The 19963-nt window shown below is 48.2% G+C and overlaps 1 pseudogene; it reads left to right on the top strand.

The window, feature by feature from the left end:
- The first annotated feature begins 1705 nt into the window (after positions 1-1705).
- On the top strand, positions 1706-2755 carry LOC110129242 (E3 ubiquitin-protein ligase RNF113A-like; annotated as a pseudogene).
- Positions 2756-19963: the final 17208 nt, after the last annotated feature.

Here is a 19963-nt window from a genome sequence, read left to right as displayed (position 1 = left end):
TACCCAAACTCATGTCCATTGAGTTGGTGATGCCATCCAACCATCTCATCCTCTGTCATCCCTTTCTCCTCCTGCCTTCAATCTTTCCCAGCATCAGGGTCTTTCCCAGTGAGTCAGCTCTTCTCATCAGGTGGCCAAAGTATTGGAGTTTCAGCTTCAGCATCAGTCCTTCCAATGAATATTCAGGACTGATTTCCTTTAGGATGGACTGGTTGGATCTCCTTGCAGTCCAAGGGACTCTCAAGAGTCTTCTCCAACACCACAGTTCAAAAGCATCAGTTCTTTGGCACTCAGCTTTCATTATAGTCCAACTTTAACATCCATACATGACTACTGGAAAAAACAACTTTGACTGGACGGACTTTTGTTGGCAAAGTAATGTCTCTGCTTTTTAAAATGCTGTCTAGGATGGTCATAACTTTCCTTCCAAGGAGTAAGCGTCTTTTAATTTCATGGCTGCAGTCACCATCTGCAGTGATTTGGGAGCCCCAAAAAATAAAGTCTGCCACAGTTTCCACTGTTTCCCCATCTATTTGCCATGAAGTTATAGGACCAGATGCCATGATCTTAGTTTTCTGAATGTTGAATTTTAAGCCAACTTTTTCACTCTCTTCTTTCACTTTCATCAAGAGGCTTTTTAGTTCTTCTTTGCTTTCTTCCATAAGGGTGGTGTCATCTGCATACCTGAGGTTGTTGATATTTCTCCTGCCAATCTTGATTCTAGCTTGTGCTTCATCCAGCCCAGCGTTTCCATGATGTACTCTGCATATAAGTTAAATAAGCAGAGTGACAATATACAGCCTTGATGTATTCCTTTACCTATTTAGAACCAGTTTGTTGTTCCAAATAGGGTCTGGTAAGATCTTTCTATTGTTGATTCTAATCTTGTTAACTTAAGATGCATATTGTGGGAGTGGGTCTGGTAAAAATGTATAAGGCCCTGATAAGACTAGTGAGGGGGGTGCACTCTCCGCCTGCCTTCTGATGTCTATGTCAGAAGCCTTCTCTGCCCCTTTTCACTGTAATAAAACATCTGCCACACAAGAGCCCTGAGGGGCCAAGCCTGGTCCCTGATCCTGAAGCTAAATTTTCTTCTTCAGAGATCAGGAATCCGATCCCGTTCACTGTAGACTATAAAAATGTTACAAGTGAACCTAATTCATAAAACAGACTCAGAGACTTAGAAGGAAACCTGTGGTTACCAAAGGTTAACCAAAGGGGAAAGATAAATTGGGAGACCAGAACTGTCATACAGATATCACAGTATGTAAAATAGATAACCCAAACAAACACCAAAACAACACACAAGGACCTTCCCTACAGCACAGGGAACTCTGCTCAGTATTCTGTAAAAACCTACATGGGAAAAGAATTTGAAAAAGAATAGATACATGTATATGTATTACTGAATCACTTTGCATACACCTGAAACTAACATGATATTATTCATCAACTATACTCTACCCAAGCGGCCCTGAGGAAGGACACCCCCCTTCCCAGGCTGATTTAAGAGGACTGATCGAATCAAAGGCAATCACATGGTTTAAGGAGGCTTTTTTTTTTTTTAAGGTTCATCAGGAGACTAAGAACACCTGCCACCACAGATTTTGCACGAATTCACAGCCGAGCACTCGGATAGTGCAGTAATGAGCAGGCCCGTGCCACCCAGCAGACCACAGCCGTTTCAGAGCTCAAGATCCTAAAAATGGCAGAGCAACTTTCCCCAGGAAAGAGGACAGACCAGTTGTGAAAAAGTCCTTTCTTTTCAAAAAGTCTGGGCAAAAAGTAGCTGCAGGCTGCAGAAAGCGCCCCATCTGCAACCAAGAGTCTGGAAAGAACAGCTGCAGTGATGAAGGGAACACTGTGGTTCGCCCGGAAAAGAAGCAAGCTCCCCACAATCCCATGATACGGAAGACCCGTGAGAGTGATCAACAGATGCGGCGTACGGTGACCGGAGTGGCGAGGAGGAGGAGAACGAGCCCAGGTGTCTGGCTGTGGTCTGTAAGTCCACTCGCTCGGCGAAACCCCTAGGGCCAGAGGATATGGGGGCCACTGCTGTCCACGGGCTGGACACAGAGAAGGAGCGTGACACACACACCATCTCTAAGCGCAGCCGGGAGATCCAGGAGGAGCTGCGGGGCAAGGAAGACGATCTGTTGAGTGGTTTGATCTAGTAATCATCAGATCTAATAAGATCTAATACTCAATCATTGTCAGAAATACATGAAGCCCAGGGATACGTCTATGGGCACTGCTTCCTCCAGAATGGTGTGGAAGGGCCCCATCCGAGCTCCCCAGCATCTCCATGCGCTGGGATTACCAGCTCGACATTTGTAAGGACTACAAGGAGATTGGTTTTTGCGGCTTTGCAGACCGCTGCAAATTCCTCCGTGACTGTTCAGATCACAAGCACGGGTGGCAGATCGAGCACGGACTTGATGAGCGTCCCTGTGGCGTCGAAGAGGACGAAAACTACCAAGTGGGAAGCGACCAGGAGGAAATACCATTCAAGTGTTTTCCTCTGTCACCAGACCTTCCAAAACCCAGTTATCACCAAGTGCAGGCATTATTTCTGCGAGCGCTGCCCGCTGCAGCTTTTTCACACCACCCCTCGGTGCTATGTCTGTGACCAGCAGACCAATGGCGTCCAGAGAAGGAATTGATTACTAAACTGGAGAAACATTGAGCTGCAGAAGGGGGTGGTGCTTCTGATTTCCCAGAAGACCCCGATGAGAGTCCAATTCCCATTACTTAAAATTTCCCATTAGTCTCAAATCTCAAGTGTTTTGTTATTTTGGAAATCTTAAAAAAAAGAAGACCCATTGACTTAATGGGGTACAGGAGAATTAAGAAGGCAGAATGACTTAATGGGTGTCTGGAGAGTTAAGAAGGCAGATGGATTTAATGGAGTTCAGGAAACCTAAGGGGTTTGATTGGTAGAATGGATGCCAGGAGATTTAAGAAGGATGATTGATGTAGTGGGGGTCAGGATATTTAACGGAGCTGATTTAATCAATGGGAGTCACATGTTTTAGGGGCTGGTTTAATATGTAGGTGTCACATGACCCAAGCACGTTGATCAAATCAGTGAGGATTACCTGTTTATGGGGACTGATTTAACAATAGGAGCCGTGTGACCTGTAAGTTGATTGAATCAGCCCAAGGGGACAGCACCTATATAAAAACTGTTTATATGTGTCCACAAAGGCACTTTGTGTATACAATACATATACACAGCTGTGTGTGTACTATGTGTCCAGAAAGGCGCTTTGGGTACACAATGCATATACACGACAGTCTACCAGAAGGGGTGCACATGGGGTGCCCAAACCCACCCCCAGAGGTGACAGCACCCTCCCTAACCTCCCTTCATTATTTCTGGTATTTCTGTTTTTTGCTACTACAAACAAGGAAGCAAAATTATTGCCACCTAACACATCACCCCAAAATTTTGTGACTTAAAACTATAATAAATATTTAACATGGCTCACAGTTTTTGCCAGACAGGAATTTGGGAGCTGCTTGGCTGGATGGCTTCTGGCTTCACGTTTTTCATTGGGTTGCAGTCAGAATGTTGGCTGGGGCTATAATCACTGGGGTTTGACGGTGCTGAAAGGTTCGCTCCCTCCAGGGCTGGCAAGTGGGTGATGTCTGATGGTGCCGTGCCACGCTAAGGTACTTAGCATGTTGCGTCCGACTCTTTATGACACTATGGACTGTAGCCTGCCAGGCTCCCCTGTCCATGGGATTCTTCAAGCAAGAATACTGGAGAGGGTTGCTGGCTGTCTGACGGTGGAGAGCCCTAATTCCTAGCTCCCTAAGTGGCCCTCTCCACGAGGCTGATTGAGGATCCTCACAGCATGGCGGCAGGTTTCCCCCAGAGTGAGTTATTCAAGAGAGAACAGAAAAGCAGAAAAGCATTTTAAGGCCTAGCCTCATAAGTCACACACTGTCTTCTCTGCCCCATTCTGTTCACTACAAGTCAGTCACCGAGTCCAGCCATTTTGAAGGGAGGAGTATCAAAGAGTTTGCAAACTTGTTTGAAAGCCATCAGTACTACCCTTTTCTATAAACTTCATGTACTTGTGTGAACACATTCTTATAATAGATTTTCTGAACTAGAATTGCTGGACCAAGTGACATATTCACTTTTAATTTTGATAATTCCTCTATGTGTCTAAAGCTGCCCAACAAATATTTGCTCTGTTATTCGTTTTAGCAATGAATCTCCTGAGTTTTATCTAGGCACAGCTTGAGAAGGTGTTTCCCAGGGTCCCTTGCTGCAGACAAGGGAGACGGGTAACTAACTTCTGGCCAATGGGACGTACTGTGAAATTTCTGAGTCATGCTTTTAAAAGTAGCCGTTGGTCTATTTCCTCTTTCCCTGTTGAGAATGCTGTTTGGAGAGCAGATGTGGTGGTGGTGGGAACCAGCTTCCACCAGGTGATGAAGACAGTACCTTTGGGGATGGTGGGATGATGTATAGAAAGAATCTGGGCTTCTGGATAACCTCAAGCAGCCAAGCTACCCTTCTTCTCAGGACATCCTAGATTTTTGTATGAAAGAAAAATAAAATTTCTGCTTTAAGCCACTGTTGTTTACTGATGATTTGCCTTCTAAAGAGGCTTCGCCCACAGCATATGCATATCCATTCCCCCATCCCTGCCCACACACAATATTCTCAATCTTTAAAAATTTAGCACTCTGATGGACTCCCCCTTCACTTACAACTTCATCATCCCCCTCCTTTGCTGCTGAACCAAATGCTAGGAATAAGAGGAGGGATGCTGACCAGAAAGCCTACCACAGTGGGGTTAATAGAAAACACAAAGATAAAATGTTGCTGTTGAGCAAAGAAACTATAAGCAAGGTGAAAAGACAACCCTCAGAATGGGAGAAGATAATAGCAAATGAACCAACTTACAAACGATTAATTTCCAAAATATACAAGCAGCTCATGCAACTCAATACCAGAAAAACAAACGACCCAATCAAAAAGTGGGGAAAAGACCTAAACAGACATTTCTCCAAAGAAGACATACAGATGGCTAACAAACACATGAAAAGATGCTCAACATCGCTCATTATCAGAGAAATGCAAATCAAAACTACGATGAAATATTACCTCACATCAGTCAGAAAGGCCATCATCAAAAAGTCTACAAACAATAAATGCTGGAGAGGGTGTGGAGAAAAGGACATGCTCTTGCACTGTTGGTGGGAATGTAAATTGATACAGCCACTTTGGAAGATGGTATGGAGAGTCCTTAAAATACTAGGGATAAGACCACCATATGACCCAGCAATCCCACTCCTAGGCATACACCCTGAGGAAACCAAAACTGAAAAAGACCCATGTATCCCATTGTTCACTTCAGCACTATTTACAATAGCTAGAAAAAGGAAGCAACCTAGATGTCCATCGACAGATGAATGGATAAAGAAGTTGTGGTACATATACACAATGGAATATTACTCATCCATAAAAGGGAACACCTTTGAGTCAGTTCTAATGAGGTGGATGAACCTAGAAACTATTATATAGATTAAAGTAAGTCAGAAAGAGGAAGATAAATATAATATTCTAATGCATATATACGAAATCTGTAAAACTGGCACTGAATAATTTGTTTACAGGGCAGCAATGGAGAAACAGACATAGAGAATATACTTATGGACATGGGGAGAGGGGAGGAGAGGGTGAGATGTATGGAAAGAGTACCATGGAAACTTACATCACCATGTGTAAAACAGACAGCCAACAGGAATTTGCTGTGTGGCTCAGGAAACTCAAACTGGGGCTCTGAATCAATCTGGAGGGGTGAGATGGGGCAGGAGATGGGAGGAAGGTTCAAAAGGGAGGGGATATGTGTATATCTGTGGCTGATTCATGTTGAGGTTTGACAGAAAACAACACAATTCTGTAAAGCAATTATCCTTCAATTTAAAATAAAATTTTAAAAATGTCGCTGTCAAGAAAGGTCCTCTCACAACTCTAACGTACACGTGCATCACCGAAAGCGCCTCTGCAGAGACGCTGTGCCTGCCCTCCAAGGCATGACAGCTGAACTGGGGACGGGAAATATCTGAAGAGAGACAAGTAGCAGGGCCAAGTGGAAGGGTCTGGCTGTCCAGTTAGCGGGGCTGACCCAGGGACCTGGAGGAGGGAGCAGTGACGGAGGACGTTAGCCCCCCCGAGGCGTGGTTCACGAATTTCTCATGCTACTCTGGCCAGAAGTGGAGCGGAGGGGGTGGCTCACCTGGGAGAAAGCTACAGCAAATGGCGAACGGGGCTAGTGGTAGAGGGCCCGCCTCGCATTGCATCTCCACCACATTCCCTCTGTGGACAGGTGATGGACCGAGTGCCTCCTGAGAGCCGGACACCGTGGGCAGTGCTGAGAGGCCCAGGAGAAACCGCTGGGCCTGGAGCGTTCCTTTAGGGCGCCAAGATGGACAAACGGTGGCCCGTTTCCTCAGCTGCAGAGAGGGACATCTGCTGGGAAGACTGTGTGGGATGGTGCCCACGGCCCCAAGTAGCAAAGGCGCAGTACAGGCAGCTGCAACGATTAAGAAAAGCCATGAGATATCATGACATCACTTATATGTGGGATCTAAAAAAAGGATACAAATGAACTTATTTACAAAACAGAAATAGATTCACAAATAGAAAACAAATTTATGCTTACCCGAGTGGAAAGCAGGAGGAGGGAATAAATTAGGAGTTTGGGATTAACATATACACACTATTATATATAAAATAGTTAACCAACAAGGACCTATTATATAGCACTGAGAACTAGACTCAATGTTTTGTAATAACCTATAGGGAAAATAATATGTGTGTATGTATCTGAATCACCTTGCATACACCTGAAGATAACATAACATTGTAAAACAACTAGAACCCCCAAATTTCCTCTCTGTGCCCTTCTGTTCACTCACTGGTGACTCCTTCAAACACTGGGTTAATGCCCATCCCTGCCTAGGGAAAAAAAGCACAAAATCCTGCTTTTGTAAAAGAGCGTTCTCCTTGAGAAACAGCTGATGTAGTTTTACGCCCTGATTCTGTTTCATTAACGCTTTAGTGGGGGACATACTGTGTTTGATTAAACCAGAGGAATGAAAGCCTAATTGCAAAATTTCAGGCGTCAGTCAAGCTAACTGCAGACACCTGGCCCAACTGCAGGTGCTCCACTGATGCTGTTGAAACCATAACTTTCAGGAACGGGCCCCAGCCTCTTCTCCTCTCCTCCCCGCCCCTCCTCTCCTGTTCTCCTTCACGCCTCTGTCTCCTGTCCTTTTCTTGCCTAAACAGCCATCCAAATCGCTGATGACTCAGTGTGATCGCATTTCCACAGGCAGGTGCGCATCTTGTTTAGTCACATCACAAATAAATCACTTGGCCACCCAGAGTCAATGCAGCAATCTGTTACTTTTCTCTGCTCTTCAGGAACAGGCTTCTCAAAAAGCACAAGATGGTTGGATGAAATGTGAGCGAGGAAAGGAGTAAGGTGGAGTGGGCAGAGCCCTTCTGAGCTGGCCATCCAACTTCCCATCTAATCAGAGAGTGAATCAGTTACGTCTGCAATTATGTCAACAGCTCAGCCTCGTGACTGCTGCCTGGAACCCATGATGGCGAGCTGTGGAAGAAATAGGTTTGGAGTGGAGAGGTGGCGCTTGTGTTTACTGAAAACCTATCATGTGCTAGGCCCTGTGTTTACTGGATCCCTACTATGTGCCAGGCCCTATACTTGCTTTTGCATTTATTCTCTTCCAAGGCAGAGATCTGGATCCTGACTGGGGGACACTGGCCAGTTTCACCTTTCAGGGTCTTGTTTCTGCAGACTAGAAACATTACACCATTCTCTAATGCTTCTGTTTGGTATGAAGGGAAGGGTCTTGGGGTTAGGGAGACCTAGCTCCACCACTGTGGGCAGATGACCTAACACCTCTGAGTCTTAGTTCCTTCATCTCTATATGGGTATGAAGATTGGATCAGATGAAATAACACATTTAAGACATCTCATAAACAGGCAGCTAAAAATGATGGTGTTTAATCTCTCCTTCATAACATACAACTTCACCCTCTTAGAGATTTTTATGATTTTTACAGGTTAGGGTGGCAATGCTCCCAGAGCTCTGTGTGGGTGCATGTGTTTCTTTTACTTGATTAAAAAAAAAACACAGTCTGAAGGGGAGAGAGCTGAGTCTTTATAGAAATCTTGGTGCTTTAGAAAACCAGACAAACCTCAGTGAAATGCCATTGGGCATTTTGTCAGTGAACCAGGCCTCCCCATGGCCGCACCCTGCGCAGTGTCCCTCCACATTGGATCTGGGCTGGTCTGTGACTTGTTTTGAATAATAAGGTGGAAATGACACTGGGCCTAAGCCTCAAGAACTTCTGGAAGTTTCTGCCTTTGTGTTGTGGGGAGGCCTTGAGCCAATATGTAAGAAATTTAATCTCTATGATGTAGAGATGTTAGCACAGGTTCACATGCTCCATGAACCGTGAGGCCAAACAAATGAAAACATTGGAGTTTGGAGCAGAGAAATGTTTATTTCAGGGCCATGCTAGGAAATGGGTGGTTCATGCTGTGGGTGGCTCACACCCAAAAAACCCCAAGCCCCCTGAAGAGGCTCCTTGTTGGGGGGGGGGGGGTTCCAGCAAAGCATTTTTAAAAGGTCAGGTGAGGAAGGGGGAGTCACAAGGTGTGTGACCAGTTCAGGCACAATTCTCTGATTGGCTGATGGTGAGGTAACAGGGCTGTGCCTCGGGGGTTAGCATTATCCAGCCTTAGGTTCCAGGAGGCCTGGGGCCATGTGCTCACAGTCATCAGTTAGTTAACATCTTCCATTTGGGGGGAGATTCATATCTGTAAAACAACTCAGGAAACCTGCATCAGATGCTGTTATCTAGGTATTTCAGAGAGCAGCTACAGAAGAGGATATGGGGAAAGGCCTGTCTGCCTGCTTACAGAGACAATATAGAGAGACTTCATGGAAAAAGAGAGGCCCTGAGATCTACGGGAGGAGAGAGAGAGTCTCAGCCTAGGCCAGCCCTCCAGCCACCCCTCTGTCAACTTAAAAAATAGGCACAACCTAAAAGTTGAGAGTTACGTTTTATTAGAGGAAGTTTTTAGAATGTCAAGCAGCAAGGCAGATCTCAGTTAACCCTGAGAGAACTTCTCCAAGGAGGTGAGGGGGGAGCCAGGATATATAGGAGTTTGGCAACAAAGAGCAGGTAGTCAGACTTTCAAGAGATTATTGTTAATTAAAGAAAACCAGATATCTCAAGGAATTTAATGCTTGTCTAAATATGGGAAGATGCTGGAGTCTGAAATCATTGCTTTGATACATACCTCAGCTATCTGGGGCCAGTATCCTGTGTTTTCATGGGGTTTCCAAGGTGGCACTAGTGGCAAAGAACCTGCCGGCCAATGCAGAGATATGGGTTGGATCCCAAGGTCGGGAAGGTCCCCTGGAGGAGGGCATGGCAACCCACTCCGGCATTCTTGCGTAGAGAACCCCATGGACAGAAGAATCTGGCGCGCTAGAGTTGGAACAAGCTGAGTGACTAACACACACATACTCCACAGATTGTGGTCCATCTCAGAAGTCAAGGGGCCCTGAAATATGGGGTTGTTAGTTTTTATGGACTGAGTAATTTCTTAGGCTAATGAGTGAGAGGATTATTCCAACTATTTCAGGGAAGAAGCAGGGATTTCTAGGAATTGGACCACTGCCCACTTTCTGACCTTTTATGGTCATTGTCAGAACTGTCATAGCACTGGAGGGTACGTTACTTAGATGCTAATGTATTACAATGAGTGTATAATCAGGCTCAAGGTCTACTGAAAGTCATATTCCACCATCCTGGACCTAGCTAGTCCTAACCAGTTTTTGGCATGTCCTATGGCTATGTCATTCTTTTAAAGGTTGTGCCCTGCCCTCTTCCCTCCTGTTTCAGGTGGATGTAAAAATAATGGGGCTATTACAAAGTCGGGTTTTAGGTCTGCAGTGGGGACCTCAGAAAAGCTGGTCATCTCATGAACTTTACTTTCTCCATCCCATTTGGTAGAAATAATACAACTCACTTCCCTGCTGACTTACAAGCGTTCATGATTGTGGAGCCTCCTGGGGGAGGTTCTCTTCAGCACCCATTGCAGGGGGTGCCAGAGTATGTGTAGAACCTGTTTGCAGAGGGACCTTTTAGGTCCCCACCAAGGATAGTTTGGGGGCTGGGGGTGGAGAATTGAGGTTGTCAGCCCATTTGTATACTGAGGAGCCAGGTTTAAAAGACTGGAGAGCTAGCTTCAGCAGAGGTAACTGGCTGGTAATTAGCAGGTTAATGACTCACATCAGGGATAATGCAAGGCTGGAGCCAGGCGGCAAGACATGACTTGAAAGTCTCCCTCTCTCTGCTCCTCACCCCCTAATGTTTGGTGGGGCTTTGACATCTCCTACCTAGGAGGGGCTGGATCTTATTTGTCTCCTTAGCTCTGGGAGTCAGGGCCAGGCCAGAAGCTGATGGGTGGTGCCAAAAAATACTGACTTGTAAAAAATAATGAGCAACTTTGTCCTTCCCTTGAGGAACAAGAAGGGGTATAAGGGCAAACTGAAGGGGATAGAAGGGCAAATGATCCCCACTCCAGGCAGAGGAAGGCTGAAGGCTAGGGGCATCTTTTTTCAAATTTTTAGGATGCCACCTGAGCTTGTGGGTCCAACCCAGCCTACTCCACTTAGAATCTTAGCATACACAGATTTTTACAGATACTGAATCAATTAGGAATACGTTTAGTTGCAAGTAACACAACTCCCCTGATAGCTCAGTTGGTAAAGAATCTGTCTGCAAGGCGGGAGACCCTGGTTTGATTCTTGGGTCAGGAAGATCTGCGGGAGAAGGAATAGGCTACCCACTCCAGTATAGGTTGGGAAGATCCCCTGGAGAAGGAAACAGCAACCCCCTCCAGTATTCTGGTCCAGAGAATTCCATAGGCTGTATAGTCCATGGGGTCTCAAAGAGTCGGATACAACCGAGAGACTTCCAATTTCACTTTCAACACAACTCCTAACAGTGGTCTAAACAATAAAGACAATCCCTCAATCCACAGAGAACTACTGAGAGGTGACTTCGTGCCTGGCACTGTTCTGGGAGCAGAGCAAAGAAACTTCCTGTCCTAGAACAAGAAGGCAAGCCCTGGTGTGGGCAGGGGCTCCACGTAGCCTGGGGTGCCCAGGCCTTTCGACCTGGTCCTCCATTCACCCTGTCTACTGGTTTCCGCCTCCTGGTCCTAGGAGCACTTGGGATGTCCGGGAATCTCAACCAAGACAGGAAGCACGAGAGAGAGGTGGCACCAGCCTCTCCTGCTCCTTTTATCAGAAAAAGAAAACTTTCCCAGAATCCCCAGCAGATTCTCACCATCACTGGGGAGAAGAGGCATGTGGCTGCATCAGCGTTCTCAGGACTAATTAATCTGGTCATTCGTTATCACCTGGGGTTGCCCAGCACAAAGTCAGGGGTCAGCTTGCAGGAGAAGAGGGAAGGATTTTGGGGTCAGGTCATCTTGCTCCTTACTGTTCGCAGGGTGAGGCCCTGACAAAGAGACAACTATCCTATTGCAATTCTTAAGCAAATAGTAAAGCAATGAAAAATAACACCGGAGGGACTTCCCTGGTGGCCCAGTGGTTAAGACTGCCTTCCAAGGCAGCGGGTGTGGGTTCCATCCTTGGTCAGAGAACTAAGGTCCCACATGCTGTGGGGTGCAGCCAAAAAAAAATTTTTTTAATGTTAAAAAAAAATGACATTTTTTTCTTTAATCAACCCAAGATGGGGCAAAAAGTCTTTATTGCTGCTTACTAAGCTCTTTTCCAAGGGCTCTGTAGGAAATGTGAGGGTGGTGGAGAAAGGATGCAGTGTCCAGGAGCTTTCAGGCTAGCTGGAAATGACACACACAGCTGAAACAATCTGGGGCCACGAGAGAGTGAAGAGGCTCGGGTGGGGTCTGAATGCACGGTATCGAGTAGAGGCACAAGTAAAGGCCGTCACGGTCCAAGGCTCGCTCACTGCCTGCCCTGCCCGCACCCCTCTGGGGAACACGTCACAGCTCCTCACCCTGTGATCCTATAAGCGCCAGGCCCTACCCGCTCCCCAGCCAATCCATACCTGGCAGGATGGACGGGAGCTGGGCCACTCAGGTGCTCCATCTTGAGAATCTGAAGCAACACACAGACTACTGCTCAGGGTGAGGTCCTGATAACTTGATGTGTCAAGAGGCCACACAGATCCTCCAGAAGGAAAGGGCAAGGATTTCCCTGGCAGTCCCGTGGTTAGGACTCTCTGCTTCCACTGCAGGTCTGATCCCTGGTCAGGGAACTGAGATCTTGCATGCCTTGCTGCACAAATAAAAAAAAATAAACTTTTTTTTTTTAAAAATAAGGAAAGGGCAGCCTCACTCCTGACTTGACCCATCCTGAACTGGGGTTGGGGGTTGCCATTCCATCCTGACCATCATTGTTCCTTTTATGAGGGCTGGTGTGAACAGGTTTTGGGCCTCAGCTTGAATGGTATGGCGTGGGAAGATTTCAAGCTCACCCCTCAGCCCTGTATCCACCTCTCTCCCATTCCCCAGGCCATCCCCTGCCTCTGCCTTAGTCCAAGTCCTCTTCCACCAGCCACTCCACCTGCATTTGTTCTCCCTTTCACTGCGGACACTGGTCTTTCTAACATGACCCTGCCAGGCCCTTGCTTTACAGCTTTGAGGAGCTCCTCATAGCTCGGCTTCCAGTCCTATCTGCACCACTGCACTCGCTGCCTGCCTATGCTCCTGACCTGCCATCCAGTCACCCTAAGATTAAACAGTCACACCTCTGTGCTTTTGCACATGCCTGGATTTCTGTGTACAGATACACCCTCCACCCATTTCCGATGCCTCCTCCAAGATCAGGGCCAGGGGACATCTCTCTCCAGCCCTAACTTGGATTCCCCTCCGCTTCGGCCGCCACAGCAGCTCACGAGGCCCTGTCCTGGCATTTACTTAACTGCAGTGGCCCTAAGGTTGTCTGTCCTTGTCACCTGGTGCTGTGCCTTTGGAGTGAATGAATGAATATGCCTCGGCTGCCTCGATCGGGTTTTGTTGGGAGAGTGCAGTGTGAGGAGGGGACTTTCCTTTCTGGGAGATGAGCCTCAGACCAGCCTAGACAGGGGTGTCAGGTGCTTTCTGAGGCCCTCCTGCCTCATGCCCTGCAAGCCCACCCATCTGCTTGCTCCCCTGGTGACACGGGGACAGTCTCATTGAAACTGGTTTCCTGTCCTCAACACTGGACGGAAATCCCCCAGGAGCACATCTCTGTCTCCCCTTTCTAGAGAAGAGGCGCACAGACAGAGCTGAAGAGCCAAGTGCAGCGAAGCACTCAGATTTGATAAACAGGCAGGAGATTTCAGGAGCAATCAGGGGAGAAAAGAAGACACATTATCCCCAGAATTCACAATGCAGAGCTGAAGAGCTGGAGGGGCTGTGATTCCATTTTCCTGTCTTCCCGGGCCTCCTGCAGCCGGGGAAGATTTGCTGCTTTTGGAAATGATGCAGTGATGTCCACATAGCTGGTCAAGGCTTCCCCGGGGACATGGTGGGTGGCGAGCAGTGTTTGCGGACTCCTGGGTGCCTGGTAGTCCTCCCTGGGAAGGAAGGTTGTTTATCAGGCTCACAAATGTGTCTAGTGATAATGGGGCTGAAGACAAAGGGCAGCAGACCAGTCCTGATGGCAGAGGGGCAACTTGGAAGAGGGTCCTCACCAGAACTGGACCATGCTGGGACCCTGATCTCTGAAGGGTCTCTGATCTCCAGCCTCCTGAACTGTGAGAAACAAATTCTGTAGTTTATAAGACCTCCAGGTTATGGTATTGGGCTATAGCAGTCCAAACACACTAAGACAGAAATAACCAGCATTTATTAAAACTTACTACCTGCCAAGCACTGTCTTAAGCACCTTATACACATGAATTTATTTAATCATTTTCCCATTTCCCTATCTGACAGGTACCATTTTACAGATGAGGAAACAGAGCAGCCCTTGAAATCTTTTGTCCACTGTTCAACTCCAGCACCTATGACCTAAGAATGCAACAAACTCACCTAGTAAGCAGCAACAAAATGTCCTCCAATGCAGAGCCTGGGGCCAACAGTGACCCAGATGACGGCACAGTGGGACCACGGGGATACATGGTAGCTTAGATGCCATCAAGAAGTTCTGCCTCTCCCTCCCGTCCTCTTTCCTTCCATACATATTTTTCAGGGGCTTCCTATTTGTGGAACGTGTGCACAGAGAGAAATCAGATTTCCCTTCTGCCCCAAGTGGGTTATAATTGCAATGTAATAAGCAGTGATAACCTATGCAGAAAAATTACGGTAAAGTAATTTTTTAAAAACCCAAAGAGAAGCAAACAATGTCCTGTAACAAGTTTGTCATCCTCAAATCGGTTCACTCATTCAAGGAAACTGCATTGAGCTAAGCCCTGGGATGCAGGGATGAGTGTGAACTAGGCCCCCTTCTGGTGGGACAAGGCTGCCTCCCTCAGGGTAGCAAAGGCTTGGGGAGAGCAGCTGAGCAGAAGAGGCTCCAGACTTGAGGCCTGCCTCCTGCATCCCTCTTCCCTCTGCTCCAAATAGTGCTTTCCCCAGAGCTGGCCCAGTCCAGTCCAGAGGGCAGGCCCCAGGGCTCTGGCCTGTTGAGGAAAGCGGGTCAGTAAGCCTTGTCCCAGGACTTGGGGCTGCCTGTCCCCTTTCAGTGTCCCTCTGGCCTCCCACCCTCCCTCTGTGGTGCCTGGCAGAGGGCCCCAGCTTCCCTGGGCTGGCTGCTCACTCACGCACGGAGCCCAGAGCCATTCACAGACAGCGCAGCCGCCTCCCCCCACCCCAGGCCCAGAGCTCTGCGCGGTGATTGATGGCACTGCTCTGCTCCTGGTCCCAGAGAGCTCCTTTGAATAATAACTTGGCAAAATTACTCTTTGGTTTTTTTTTTTTTTTTTTGCTTTCCCCTATTTCTGATTCATTGGCTGTTTCTAAGTCATTCATCTCTTTTGAGTTAGAAGAAGAAAGAAGAAGGAGGAAGAGGAGGAGGAAGGATCGCAGAGTTACAGGGGACCCTGAGTCCCACCTCCTTATTCTACAGGGGGAGCTGAAGGCGGACCTATAGGAATCCTGACCGCCACTCATAGAAGAGAAGCAACTGTGGGAGGGGTGGAAGACGGGGGAGGCAGGGATCTTTCTAGGGACCCTTGAGTTGCACCTTGAAGGCAGCCGCCTACTGTATCCACATGTAAGGCTGGTCCAGTCTGCCAGCAGAGATGTCAGAGTTTCTTTATCCCGGAAGGGGCAGAGCAGAGCAGAGAAAGGGAGTAGAGAGAGAGACGGGGCTTCAAGTGAGTTGTGTCAGGTCATCAGCACCAACACATGATCACCTACTATGTGCCAGGCATGGAGGAGACAAAGATGCACAGACACTGTTCCTACCCTCAAGGGGTTCACAGACGGGTACAGGTAAAGCTGATGCCTGGGACAGATGCTGCGGTGGAAATAGGTCCAATGCAATCACACAGAGGAGGTTGTTTTACGCCAGGAGGGAGCAGCAAGGAAGTCTTCACAGATGAGCTGATAAAATGTTCTGAGATCTCAATCTGAAGGTGGGGAAGCGTGATCCAAATGTCAGGCACCACAGAAGCAAAGGCTTGAAGGTGTGAAATGGCATAGGGTTCAGGGCAACGCTGAGTTCTACGGCATTTTTAGAGTATGAAGGTGAAATGGATGTTGGCCAGACACAGGAAGAAGGGCCAGTAATGATAGTGCCTGCAGAACTGAATCAAAGGCTCGCGCAGGAAGGCCTGTGGCCAGTCTTGGCAATCTGATGACTGTGACAGGACAGTTATCCAACAGGAAGGGGTCTAATCAGATCTGCAACAGTGTGGAGGATGGGTCAGACCCAGAGAGGCTGGAGAAAGGACGACCAACCAGGAGATGGATGTAATAGTCCAGGCAACAGTCTATGGAAGGACTGAACCAATGCAGTACCAACACAGGAGGGAATGGATGTGAGGAGCATGTTGGCAGCCCTTGGTGGCTGGCTGAGAGAGGAAGATGGGGAGACAGAGGAGTCAAGGGTACTTGCTGATGCCACCAGCTGAAACAGGGATCACAGTGCAGAAGCCTTCACGAACCACTGCCAAGCACCTGCTAGATGGCAGTGCTATTCCAGACATAGAGACAGAGACGAGTAATTCATTTCCCTTGGATGTACTTCTCTATTCTTTAAAGACAAGCTTAATCTGTATACACATATGTCCAAACAAGTTTGGGAGAATCTCAGAACTTTCTTCTTTTACCAAAAAATATAATACACCCATTCCCTCCCTCACTTCCTCCCACCCCACCCCGCCACCCCCCCACCACCACCACACACTGAAACCCACTCCCTGATTTATTTTTTCTCCAGGAGGCAACACTCATGCAACTGGGGTGATTCCAGGTGGTGTAGGATTAGGGCAGCTAATTTGGGGCCACTGTCACAGAGCTAATGTTGGGAGGCAGGAAGCTTCCTTGAGAGTGCTCTTTCTTCAGCCATCTCTGCCTTTCTGCTGGAGTCTTCATCCCCCCTAGGATGGATTTCCCTGTAAAATAAATGTCTTGTCTGAATTAATCTTATTTTTAAAAGGAGAGAGTCATCATATTGTAAAGACAGATCATAAAAAGATGCATCAATCTGTCAGGAAAGCTGGTTAATGTGAGTATTTGTTTAGCAGAGTCAGTGCCCCCGAGGCAGTCTTTCTGGACCAGCCCTGGGCCTGGAAGGGCCTTTAATTTGAATACTTAGAGCACGTCTGGCTGGCAGCTTTGCATTCTGAATCTGAGCACAGGAGCAGCCTTGCTCTGTAGAAGAGGCGGGAGCGCCCCCCAGTGGAAGGGGCCCATTCCCAGGGCCAGCAGGGCCCCAAACACTCCCATGGGAGAACTCATCAATATGAGGGGTCTTTAGGAGACACCTCAGACACTCTCTCCATTCTGCTTTATTCTTTTAAAAAGGACGCAGACCATCACATACGTACACAGATAAAAACCGAGTAATATATGAAGCGCATGGTATAAAAATTCCATGCTGTGAAACATTCAATGGGTAATAAATACATGAAATAGAGCAGAGAGGACCTCTCAAAGTGCTCCTTTACCTTCTTCCAGTTGACCGCTGGGCACTGTTAGGTGTGTATCCTTCTTACCCTCTTCCAACACATTTCTATTTATTTCCTGCACGATACGCAGACACTGTTTGTTTTTTGTTAGATGGAATGGAAACACATGAAAACATGACATTTGAATTTTTAATCAGCCTTCTATTTTGGATTTCTTTTTTAAAAAATACAGCTATAAAACTAATACATGTTTGTCATAAAAATATCAAAATTGATACAGGGGTAGAAAATAAAAAGGTAAAAAAACAAAACAAAAACCCACACCGTCCTTCCCACTCATTCAGAGCAAACAGATAAAACACATTTCTGTGTAACTTTGCGGAAAGACTATGCACCTATAAGCCTTTAAATGTGCACATCGTTCATCTGTTCACTGAGGCAGGAAGAACTCCGGGAGGTCACAGGGCAGATCTAGGTCACAGACCAGAAGCCGCTGGATTTCAGAGGGCAAAAGCCTTCCCACACTGCACAGGCCCCAGGAGTTTGCCCGCAGCCGATCTTGACCGGAGTGGCTAATCTCTCTAAGCTTCAATACTGTGGCCACCTGATGCGAAGAGCTGACTCATTAGAAAAGACCCTGATGCTGGGAAAGATCGAAGGCAGGAGAAGGGGAGGACAGAGGACGAGATGGCTGGCTGGCATCACGGACTCAGTGGACATGGATTGGAGCAAGCTCGGGGAGATGGTGAAGGACAGGGAAGCCTGGTGTGCTGCAGTCCGTGGGGTCGCAGAGTCGGACACGGCTGAGTGAACAAGAACCACCTCCACCTTGTCTGCAAGGCGGCGGCGCTCCTCAGCACCGCCGGCTTTCAGCGCATTAATAGACCGCACGTGCGGGAGGCTGTCAGACGGTTTGTGTCACTGATGCTGCTGTCCGCTCCAGAGCTGGCGTCGCGGCAGAGCAGCGTCCCGGAGCCTGGCAAAGCGATTCGTCCAGCGGGCTTGTGTTCTCGCTTCTGTTCCCAGATTGCCGTGACAGTTACAAGCGGAGGACGCTTCCCGAGGACGATTCTCTTTAAGAAGCCCCTCACCAGGGGGGAGCTGATACCCGCGCAAGGCCCCTCCGTCTACAGGAGGCCCTAGGGCCACAGGCCTGACCTCTGGGAGCTCCCAGCTGGATGGAGTGGGCGGTACACACCCTAATAACCCGCCCTGATCTCGAGTTCACCTGCATTCCCTCTCTGTTCGCCTAGAGCACTGCCAACACCTGGGTGGAAGAAGAAAAAGCCAGTCCTGGGGATGCACTTGTTTCTGGTTAACGGCAGGTTGGCCCCCATCTGGGCATCTAGGAAACATCCAGATGGACCGCCCGGCTGATCTGTACGCCCACATACTTGATCCTGTCACCTATGATGAGGTGAAGTGGCAGAGCCTGGGCCAGTGAACTCCCCCTACCCTCCAGCCCGCCGCCCCAGACCTGCTCTGACCTTGCCTCTAGAAAAGAGGGAAGCCCAGAACTTGTACACTGGCTACAGGGATGGGAGGGATGGTGTGTGTGTGCGCGCGTGTGCGTGTGTGTGTGTATGTATGCGTGCAGCAGAGGGTGGGGAGGTGGAGGGCTGTGCGTGCGTGGTGTGGTGTGGGTGTGGAGCAGAGGGTGGGGAGGTGGAGGGCTGTGCGTGCATTTGTGTGTTTGTGTGTCACTAAGAGGCTGGCAGCTAGAGAAACTGACTTTTCTTCTTTGCCGTGCCTCAGGACATTTGGAAGTTCCCGACCAGGGATGGAACCCATGCACCCTGTGAAGGTGCATGAGACTCTGAAACACAGTCTTAACCACTGGACCACCACGAAGTCCCGAGAAACTCTAACCTTGAAAATGAAGTCTCTTGACTTCACGGCTCTGCCTGAGTCCCGGCACGGAGCTGTTGCCTCCAGCAAAGAGCTTCAGGGTGGGGCTTTATTTCCCGGCTCTTCCAGATTCACTACCCTTCGGAAGCCAGCCTCCCTCCCAGCAGAACAAACCCTCTTGAGATCGCCGGTTCCGCAGCGCCCTCCAGTGGGTAACTAGGGTATGTCAGGCGAGAAAGCCTTGGACACACATGGTCACAAGTCACACCTGTGGATCCTTCAAGGATTTTAGAATCTAGGTGCAAGTTCCTCCACATGCTCCCATGCCCTTCGGAAGATAAAATTGCTGTTTGTATGCAGTGGCAGATCAGTGGAAATCTGTAATGAGAGAGCAAGGAACTGCGGGCTGGGGGACCAGTGTTTCAGGGGAGTATGAGCAGCTGTCCTGGGCAAACTGTTAGATAATGGTGACTGTGTGTGCGTGAGTGTGTGTGTGTGCATGAGTGTGTGTGTGTGTGTGTGAGAGAGAGAGAAGTCCTGTGTGTGCATGCGTGTGTGTGTGTGTGAGTGTGTGTGTGTGCATGAGTGTGTGTGTGTGCATGTGTGTGTGTGTGTGTGAAGTCCTGTTAGCACACACTAGAATGGTCTGCAAACTCTTGCCACATGACTTTGCTATATTCTCTTTACCAGTCCCCCATCAGGATACCCTCTTAGCTTACATCTACACTCCGCTAAGTGACACTTTTTTTTTCCCCAAGCTATCCCAAGACTGATGACAAGGTGAAAACACAGACTCAACAGGAGGAAATGGGCTCCAGGAGCGTGACCCCAGGCTGGTAAGTTGACTGTTCTTGGTCCGAGTTTCTCCATGGGAGTTAGATGTCTATCCCAGGCTTGTTGGAAATGAAACACAACCGTGCGCAGAGGCCCCAGCACCAG

Source organism: Odocoileus virginianus, chromosome 6 (assembly GCF_023699985.2).
Source record: "Odocoileus virginianus isolate 20LAN1187 ecotype Illinois chromosome 6, Ovbor_1.2, whole genome shotgun sequence".
Classification (NCBI taxonomy): Eukaryota; Metazoa; Chordata; class Mammalia; order Artiodactyla; family Cervidae; genus Odocoileus; species Odocoileus virginianus.
The sequence above is the reverse complement of the archived record's forward strand: the minus strand, read 5'-3'. Positions and strand labels throughout refer to the sequence as shown.